This window comes from Scylla paramamosain, chromosome 14 (genome assembly GCF_035594125.1).
Source record: "Scylla paramamosain isolate STU-SP2022 chromosome 14, ASM3559412v1, whole genome shotgun sequence".
In the NCBI taxonomy this organism is placed as follows: domain Eukaryota; kingdom Metazoa; phylum Arthropoda; class Malacostraca; order Decapoda; family Portunidae; genus Scylla; species Scylla paramamosain.
Genome location: NC_087164.1, coordinates 8742423 through 8752422, shown reverse-complemented (window position 1 = coordinate 8752422; position 10000 = coordinate 8742423).

The window sequence follows — 10000 nt, the reverse complement described above, 5'->3', positions numbered from 1 at the left end:
TTGATTATCATGCTTTTTTTTTTTTTTTTTTTTTTTTTTTTTTTTTATGTAGGAAGGATACTGGCCAAGGGCAACAAAAATCTAATAAAAAAAAATGCCCACTGAAATGCCAGTCCTTAAAAGGGTCAAAGCAGTGGTCAAAAATTGGTGGATAAGTGTCTTGAAACCTCCCTCTTGAAGGAATTCAAGTCATAGGAAGGTGGAAATACAGAAGCAGGCAAGAAGTTCCAGAGTTTACCAGAGAAAGGGATGAATGATTGAGAATACTGGTTAACTCTTGCGTTAGAGAGGTGGACAGAATAGGAGTGAGAGAAAGAAGAAAGTCTTGTGCAGCGAGGCCGCGGAAGGAGGGGAGGCATGCAGTTAGCAAGATCAGAAGAGCAGTTAGCATGAAAATAGCGGTAGAAGACAGCTAGAGATGCAACATTGCGGCGGTGAGAGAGAGGCTGAAGACAGTCAGTTAGAGGAGAGGAGTTGATGAGACGAAAAGCTTTTGATTCCACCCTGTCTAGAACAGCAGTATGAGTGGAACCCCCCCCCAGACATGTGAAGCATACTCCATACATGGACGGATAAGGCCCTTGTACAGAGTTAGCAGCTGGGGGGGTGAGAAAAACTGGCGGAGACGTCTCAGAACACCTAACTTCATAGAAGCTGTTTTAGCTAGAGATGATATGTGAAGTTTCCAGTTCAGATTATAGGTAAAGGACAGACCGAGGATGTTCAGTGTAGAAGAGGGGGACAGTTGAGTGTCATTGAAGAAGAGGGGATAGTTGTCTGGAAGATTGTGTCGAGTTGATAGATGGAGGAATTGAGTTTTTGAGGCATTGAACAATACCGAGTTTGCTCTGCCCCAATCAGAAATTTTAGAAAGATCAGAAGTCAGGCGTTCTGTGGCTTCCCTGCGTGATATGTTTACCTCCTGAAGGGTTGGACGTCTATGAAAAGACGTGGAAAAGTGCAGGGTGGTATCATCAGCATAGGAGTGGATAGGACAAGAAGTTTGGTTTAGAAGATCATTAATGAATAATAAGAAGAGAGTGGGTGACAGGACAGAACCCTGAGGAACACCACTGTTAATAGATTTAGGAGAAGAACAGTGACCGTCTACCACAGCAGCAATAGAACGGTCAGAAAGGAAACTTGAGATGAAGTTACAGAGAGAAGGATAGAAACCGTAGGAGGGTAGTTTGGAAATCAAAGCTTTGTGCCAGACTCTATCAAAGGCTTTTGATATGTCCAAGGCAACAGCAAAAGTTTCACCAAAGTCTCTAAAAGAGGATGACCAAGACTCAGTAAGGAAAGCCAGAAGATCACCAGTAGAGCGGCCTTGACGGAACCCATACTGGCGATCAGATAGAAGGTTGTGAAGTGATAGATGTTTAAGAATCTTCCTGTTGAGGATAGATTCAAAAACTTTAGATAAGCAGGAAATTAAAGCAATAGGACGGTAGTTTGAGGGATTAGAGCGGTGAAACTTTTTAGGAACAGGTTGAATGTAGGCAAACTTCCAGCAAGAAGGAAAGGTAGATGTTGACAGACAGAGCTGAAAGAGTTTGACTAGGCAAGGTGCAAGCACGGAGGCACAGTTTCGGAGAACAATAGGAGGGACCCCATCAGGTCCATAAGCCTTCTGAGGGTTTAGGCCAGCGAGGGCATGGAAAACATCATTACGAAGAATTTTAATACGAGGCATGAAGTAGTCAGAGGGTGGAGGAGAGGGAGGAACAAGCCCAGAATCGTCCAAGGTAGCGTTTTTAGCAAAGGTTTGAGCAAAGAGTTCAGCTTTAGAAATAGATGTGATAGCAGTGGTGCCATCTGGTTGAAGTAGAGGAGGGAAAGAAGAAGAAGCAAAGTTATTGGAGATATTTTTGGCTAGATGCCAGAAATCACGAGGGGAGTTAGATCTTGAAAGTTTTTGACATTTTCTGTTAATGAAGGAGTTTTTGGCTAGTTGGAGAACAGACTTGGCATGGTTCCGGGCAGAAATATAAAGTGCATGAGATTCTGGTGAAGGAAGGCTTAAGTACCTTTTGTGGGCCACCTCTCTATCATGTATAGCACGAGAACAAGCTGTGTTAAACCAAGGTTTAGAAGGTTTAGGACGAGAAAAAGAGTGAGGAATGTACGCCTCCATGCCAGACACTATCACCTCTGTTATGCGCTCAGCACACAAAGACGGGTCTCTGACACGGAAGCAGTAGTCATTCCAAGGAAAATCAGCAAAATACCGCCTCAGGTCCCCCCAACTAGCAGAGGCAAAACGCCAGAGGCACCTTCGCTTAGGGGGATCCTGAGGAGGGATTGGAGTGATAGGACAAGATAAAGATATGAGATTGTGATCGGAGGAGCCCAACGGAGAAGAAAGGGTGACAGCATAAGCAGAAGGATTAGAGGTCAGGAAAAGGTCAAGGATGTTGGGCGTATCTCCAAGACGGTCAGGAATACGAGTAGGGTGTTGCACCAATTGCTCTAGGTCATGGAGGATAGCAAAGTTGTAGGCTAGTTCACCAGGATGGTCAGTGAAGGGAGAGGAAAGCCAAAGCTGGTGGTGAACATTGAAGTCTCCAAGAATGGAGATCTCTGCAAAAGGGAAGAGGGTCAGAATGTGCTCCACTTTGGAAGTTAAGTAGTCAAAGAATTTTATCAAGAATGCTAGTAGCATTCTTGATAAAATTTAATTCCCAGCTGATACATGTACATGAAACAGTTGCCTTTGGCATTCGGATGTAAATGAGCTTTCTTTTAAAATGACAGGAATCATAATACACTGGAAACGAATAAAGAAAGAAAGAAGAAAAGAAAAGAAGGAAGAGATTTTCTATGAGTTTAAGTGTTCTAAAATAACTTTCGCTGAATTCGTTTCGTACTCCCTATGAGTGAGTTCCCTATGAAGAAAATCTAATATTGGCTTTATAATAAATCAGTAACAACAAACAAATCACAAAGGACTGTCAAAGGATATAGAGGTAAAGGACACAAGGGAGCACCGTCACGTAGGCGCTGTCTGTGGCGTCAAGTTCATCACATCCATGGAGTTTTTTTTTTGTAATATGGGTAAAATGAAAAAGGAAGGAAAAATGTGCAGACATGGATGAGTGTCGAGTCCACATTACTTGACCACGTGCTGGATGAAATATTACTTATAAATGGAAATGATTCATTAAGGACTCCGAGGTGATTCATGTCATCCTGTGGCACAAATAAGTGTAATACTGTGTCGGTCATTCTTTGGTGATAAAGAAAAAAAAAAAAAATAAAAAAAAAATAAAAAAATAAAAATAAATAAATAAATAAATAAATAAATAAATAAATAAATAAATAAATAAATATATATATATATATATATATATATATATATATATATATATATATATATATATATATATATATATATATATATATATATATATATATATATATATATATATATATATATATATATATATTTCGTTCCCAAGACGTCAAATAAGTTTATGAAACAATGATGGTTTTGCCATCTCACGGCGGCACAGAGAATTAGTGTCTAAATGACTGCTGACAAATGAAGCAGGGAAAATTACGTACTAGGGAAGAAGTGTTCAATAAAGTTAATCGAAGAAAAGTGAATTCATAGTGAAGACCGGTGCAGAGTTGAAGACACTGCGAGACAAGAATGAAGTGAATCGAATTATAATATCGTTTCACTAATCAATTCTAGGTGAGGGATGGAGGGAAGAGGAAGTGTCGTGTCACCTTCACCTCCGATGACAAAGGTGAAAGATTAACTTGGACTGATTTGGTAATTTCACACTCACTGGGTTTATCTAATTTGTCTCCTTGATGATGTGTGCTTCATGAGCTCGCGTCGCGTCCTGTGCTCATTGATGGTTTGGAAATTTATCTCATTATTTTGATCCTTGGTTATTACGTAGGATCTTATATGTAGAACTTTTATGCTTTCCATATTGTTAAATAAGACAATAGATTACTAGTACTTTCAAAGTACTGGATGCCAAAGTTCATATCGAAAGTCTTGAATAATAAAGACAACAAACCGCTGGAGTGTCACTCTTTCATAATAATGATTCCCCTTCCCTTACTGATGAATCTGCACACTTCAAAATTACTCTCTACTTCCAGAACTTGAACAAAGTAGTACATAGGGCATTGAGGAGCGTGACATGTCAAACTCACTGAAACGGAGGTGTTTAAAGCAATTGACAGTAGCCCCGTTTCTGTTCACGCAGACTTAAGTCTGATCTCTACATTTTCTGAATAAGGCAGGGCAAACTTTGTGTTGTTTAGTGCCTCATGAAGTCAGTTCATTTTTCACTCGACACAGCTTTCAGACAACTGTCCCCTCATCTTGAATTTCTTTAAGATCTACACTCTTCCACGCTGAATATACTCGGGCTTTACTTGTCTAAAAAAAATTCCACTAGAACTTTACATCTCATCTCTTCTTAAAACAGCTTTCATTAAGTTAGTTACTCTGTATCCTTTCCCCTCACTCCACATAACGTCATTCAGGGAATTTAGAGCAGATCTATTCATATAGCTCTTCCAAACATTATGGAGTTTTTAAAAGCTTTTCTTCACCTGTTTGTTTTGGAAGCAGCTAATTAATGTGGCTTTTTTCACTCATTTTATGTTCTCTTAGCCACTCTCCTGGTAAGAAATCAACTATTCAATAGGTGCACGTTGATCTGAGATATTTTATAAAGTAATGATTAGTTTAAAGTCAAGTAACAGAAAAAAAAAAATGTATTTACTTGAGATAACTCACACACTGCAATGCCACATACACACTAATACTTAGCAAAAGCAACAACAACAAGAACAACAGCAAAGATAACGAGAACACAAACGACTCAACAAGCGCCTTACACAGACACACAAACACACAGGTGAATCCTTGTCTCCATTCATCGTGTATAAACCACTTTAAGTTTTCCTCGTCCAAGTTCAGCAGTACAAACCCAGACTTGGTAAATGGTTGTTTTATTAGTTCATATGCAGCTAAGTCAAGGATAGCAGTAGTTGCATCGTTTGTTTGTTGAGATACCAATGCAAAGACTTGTGAATGAGTTGTTAAAGGATAACGATTTCAATAGCGAAACAGCTTTGCCAATGGGTGACACTTGTTTCCAAACTAATACTGCTCTTTCCTTCCTCGGCCAGACTAAACTCGCAAACTCTGTTCCGAAGTTGTGGTAGTGAGAGCTGTTCATTATCAGTTTCAAAGTTTCTCTATTGCACCTAAAAATAAATAAATAAATAGATCAATAAAACATAAAAAAAAGTGGAGATCTCAAACCACGAGTGCAAAAAGTAAGTGCCTCGCTGCTTGATCTTGAAAAGCGATAACAATATTCAACTAATCTAAGTGCTGTAGTCTGTACCAAAAAAAAAAAAAAAAGTATCAAAAAAAAAAAAAAAACACACTTGGGCACGGAAAACAAAGGAAATTACATTAAGAAGAGTCACAACGACACACACACACACACACACACACACACACACACACACACGACGAGAAAGACAGTGAGAGAGGATTAAGAAGGGGGCTCGTAAAGTTTGAGAATGAAAACTTATCAGTTGCTAAAAATGGAAAAGGAATGTACTCGTATTTCGCAAACAGTTCAGAACTCTCTCTCTCTCTCTCTCTCTCTCTCTCTCTCTCTCTCTCTCTCTCTCTCTCTCTCTCTCTCTCTCTCTCTCTCTCTCTCTCTTATGGAAGATTTAATGGATAGTTATCGATTAAATATGTCTTTAAAATTTTTTTTTTTAATATTCAATATGGCTTTATTTCCCTATAATTTGATTTTGCATTCTAAAAAAAAAAAAAAAACGATTGTATCAGTCTCAACAATTATTATTATCATTATATATATGTATATTCACTATTTCATATATCCATCCCACATGCGTGTGTTCATACATTCATCCCACGTGTGCCCATGGACAGCCAATCTATTCTGTTTTTAACCTTCCTCCTCCTTCTCTACCTCTCAAGGGAATTTCACATCCACTTCCAGTCCTTACGGAAAACACCTGCGTTCGTTCTGATATTCCTTCCTGGTCACTGTAACGAAATCTTCTATTGGTCCTTCGCCTCATTTCATGGCATCTCATTGGTAATTTTTCTCCCCCAAAACATGATCCACTTAGCTTGGATAAATACAGCCTGGATGGTAGCGAGCTCTCTCAGTTGCTTAGTCCCAGTCAATCAATCACCCAGTCACAAGCAGTAAGTCTTGGTCTCTCACTCAGTTCCGCTCAGTCACAGTCAAACTTGAGAGATGCTCCTCAGTCATCACTTCATATCACTTCAGAGAGAGAAAACAATCAATCATCACGTTACAATCTCGTCTCGTATCAAGTGTGTACATTCCACCTATTATTAAATCAAGAAGAACTGTCATCATACATGTCTTTTACTCACACACACCAATTATATCTTTTACTCACACACACCAATTATATCAACTTATACCCACGACCTCCAGGCTACCAGAAATACCAAGCTCACTAAAGGTCCTCCACGCTACCAACACACCAAGCTCCTCATCTGATCCAGCAGTGGCAAGCATCATCAACTTGGCAAGTACTTCATCTAAACTCAAAACAGTAAAAAAAAGTGGAGAGGCAATCAGTCAAACAAGGAAACAAGTGGGTGGTTAGAAGCAGACCAATAAATTCGATACAAGTAGTGGCAGCGGTGAGATCGAGAAAGATTTCATTTTATACACTGACGCTTCTGGGTTTGGAATCTGTGGTGTTCTCATGCAAAAAGATTCACTTGGTAAACATTGCATATAAGCGTATGCTAGCAGACCTCTGAACAAGGTAGAGTAAAATTATGACGTCACAAAGCGTGAAAATCTCGCCGTGATCTGGGCGTTACGTCATTTCCATAAACTCATTTTAGGCTATAAGATTCATGTCCACACTGATCATTATGCTCTCAAAGAGACCTTCAAAGACAACAACTTCACATGTCAATTTGCTCGTTGGAATCTCACGATTCAAGAATTTAATCATACATTTTCATATATTCCTGGTAAGACAAACTCAGTGGCAGACGCACTATCACGCAATGTTGCCGCTATCTCTCCCATCATAGACGATCTTGCCATGCCAACTATGGATGAGATAAGGGAACATCAGCATTCAGTCGCCACCTGTTCTAGTGTTGCTTATTACCTCGAATCTGGTGATGAGACAAATTTTCCTAGGTTACAAGTGAGTGCTAATAAGTTTTTCATGCAAGATGGTCTCTTGTATAAGTCGAGTGATGTCTCTACCGACGATTCTAGTGAGCGTTTATCTCAGCTCGTGATACCTCAGTCGCTAGTTAGTACCATATACCATACTTCACCACGTTCACTATTCATCCCACATAGGACATCCAGGCAAAACGATCATATTTCTGGCCGACTATGAGGAAAGATATCTTTCAACACTGCGCTTTGTCCTCAGTGTGCTTCACACCCTCCTTCACTGGCTCACGACAGTCCATCGCTTCCGTAACCCCATCGCTTCCTCTCCTTGGGATTCAGTCTCTGTTGATCTGCTCAAACTTCCACTTGCAGAGAACGGTTATCAGAATCTTCTAGTATGTGTGGATAGTTTCAGTCGTTTCACCATTCTTGTTGCTCTCAAGGAGAAAACTGCTATTTCTGTTGGTCGCGTGATCACTGACAACATAATTCGTCCTTATAACTCTCCTCGTGTCTTCTTATCTGACTATGGGTCTGAATTCAGTAACTCTGTCTTACAGGAGATTTGTAAAGAATTTGATGTCAAGAAATGTAACATCGTTCCTAACTCACCCAGTTCAAATGGCAAAGTAGAGTAATTAGAGTAGAGTAGAGTAGAGTTGTAATAAACGTATCCTTGACATTCTGCGTTACATAACAGAAGCAAAGCACTCATGGGACAAATGGCTTCCTTAGATAGCATGCTCTATCAACTCAGCAATCCACTCCACCATCAACGAGTCTCCACATTTTGTGCTGTTTGGTACCAATAAACATCTTCCATATGAATTTCTCCACAGCGCGCCGCGTCCTGTCTACAACATGGATGACTACGTCATATGTCGTCTCAGCGATTTTCAGTTCACTCATGAGCTCATTCACGATCGCCTCACTGCATCGCATTCTGAGATGCTGCGAAAACATTGTTATTATTATATCTAAATGCGAGGGCGCATTTTTCGTGGGGGAAGGTATCTGTATCACTCAACAATTATTATTATTATATATATGTATATTCACCATTTCATATATCCATCCCACATGCGTGTGTTCATATATTCATCCCAGTCAATCACCCAGTCACAAGCAGTTAGTCTTGGTCTCTCAATCAGTTCCGCTCAGTTACAGTCAGACTTGAGAGATGCTGCTCAGTCATCATTTCATATCATTTCAGAGAGAGAGAACAATCAATCGTCACGTTGCGATCTCGTCCCGTATCAAGTGTGTACATTCCACCTATTATGAAATCAAGAAGAACTCTCATCATACGTGTCTTTTACTCGCACACACCAACTATATCAACTTATATCCCACAACCTCCAAGCTACCAGAAATAGCAACCTCATTACCGGTCCTCCACGCTACCAACACACCAAGCTCCTCATCTGATCCAGCAGTGGCAAGCATCATCAATTGGGCAAGTACTTCATCTAAACTCAAAACAGTAAAAAAAAGTGGAGAGGCAATCAATCAAACAAGGAAACAAGTGGGTGGTTAGAAGCAGATCAATAAATTCGATACACGAAGATGGAATTGTATCTGCGGCATATTACCACAACATATCATTACTTTTTTTCGTCTTATCTTCTATTTTTTTCTTCTGTTATACCCCTCCTCGATAACAGTGGTTATTATCTATACTGGTGAGTCATTGTGCGCATTTCATGAGATCAGGTAAAATAATATGAAATAAATAAATGAATATATATATATATATATATATATATATATATATATATATATATATATATATATATATATATATATATATATGTATATATATAAATAAATAAATAAATAAATAAATAAGAAAAAATAATAATAATAATAATTAAGACTCAGAGCTGGAATCGTAACTGCCAGCTGTAAGTAACTTTCCTGGAAAGAACATAAAATACGTATGTACACGCTGTGTGTATGTGTGTGTTATCCAAGACTGGCCAGGCATTGTCGAATAAAGGTACGTTTTGCTTGGTGTGATTATTGCTCAACGATGATCGTCCAACAATTGTTTAGAGCACTAATTCTTTGTTTTTGAATGGGACTGTTTTGCTTCAAGCGACTGCCGCTAGAGTCGCTACCTCTATCATCATGCTGTGATAATAGTTGAACAGCTAGAGTCGCTACCTCTATCATCATGCTGTGATAATAGTTGAACAATCATCGTAGATCGATAATCGTGGTAATCACACCGAGCAAAACGGACCTTAATATTCAGTGTCTTCCTTAAACTTTTCTACTTGCGTCTCAGAATCTGTTCGGTACGATTATCGATCAACGATGGTCGTCTCAACGATGGTCGTCCAGCGATTGTCTAGAGAACTAATTCTTTGCTTCTGAATGGGGCTTGTTTGCTTCGAGCGACTGCCGCTAAAGTAACTACGGTCATCGTTGGCTCCGAATAGTCACACGGCTGTGGTGGTGAATATAATCGCAGTCGCAAAGGACATTTGACTTGGAAGAAGTATCTGCGTCATCATGACTCCCATGTTTTCCGATGAACAGGATGAGATCCTTGATGAGGAAGTTGTGAAACATCCCGCGTTGTCTTTGATCAATTCAACCAGGAGGTCGAACTGTTAAACAAAAAGGCGAAAAATATACGGCAAACTTGTGATCTTCACGTAGTTGGTTTACAATCAATTTCTGAAATAATCTCTCTTCATTCTTCACTTAAAACATCAACTGTATTTTAGCTCTTTTCAAATCCAGTACATTTGGAAAAGAACTTCCTCTTACATCTCTTCCTCTAGAAA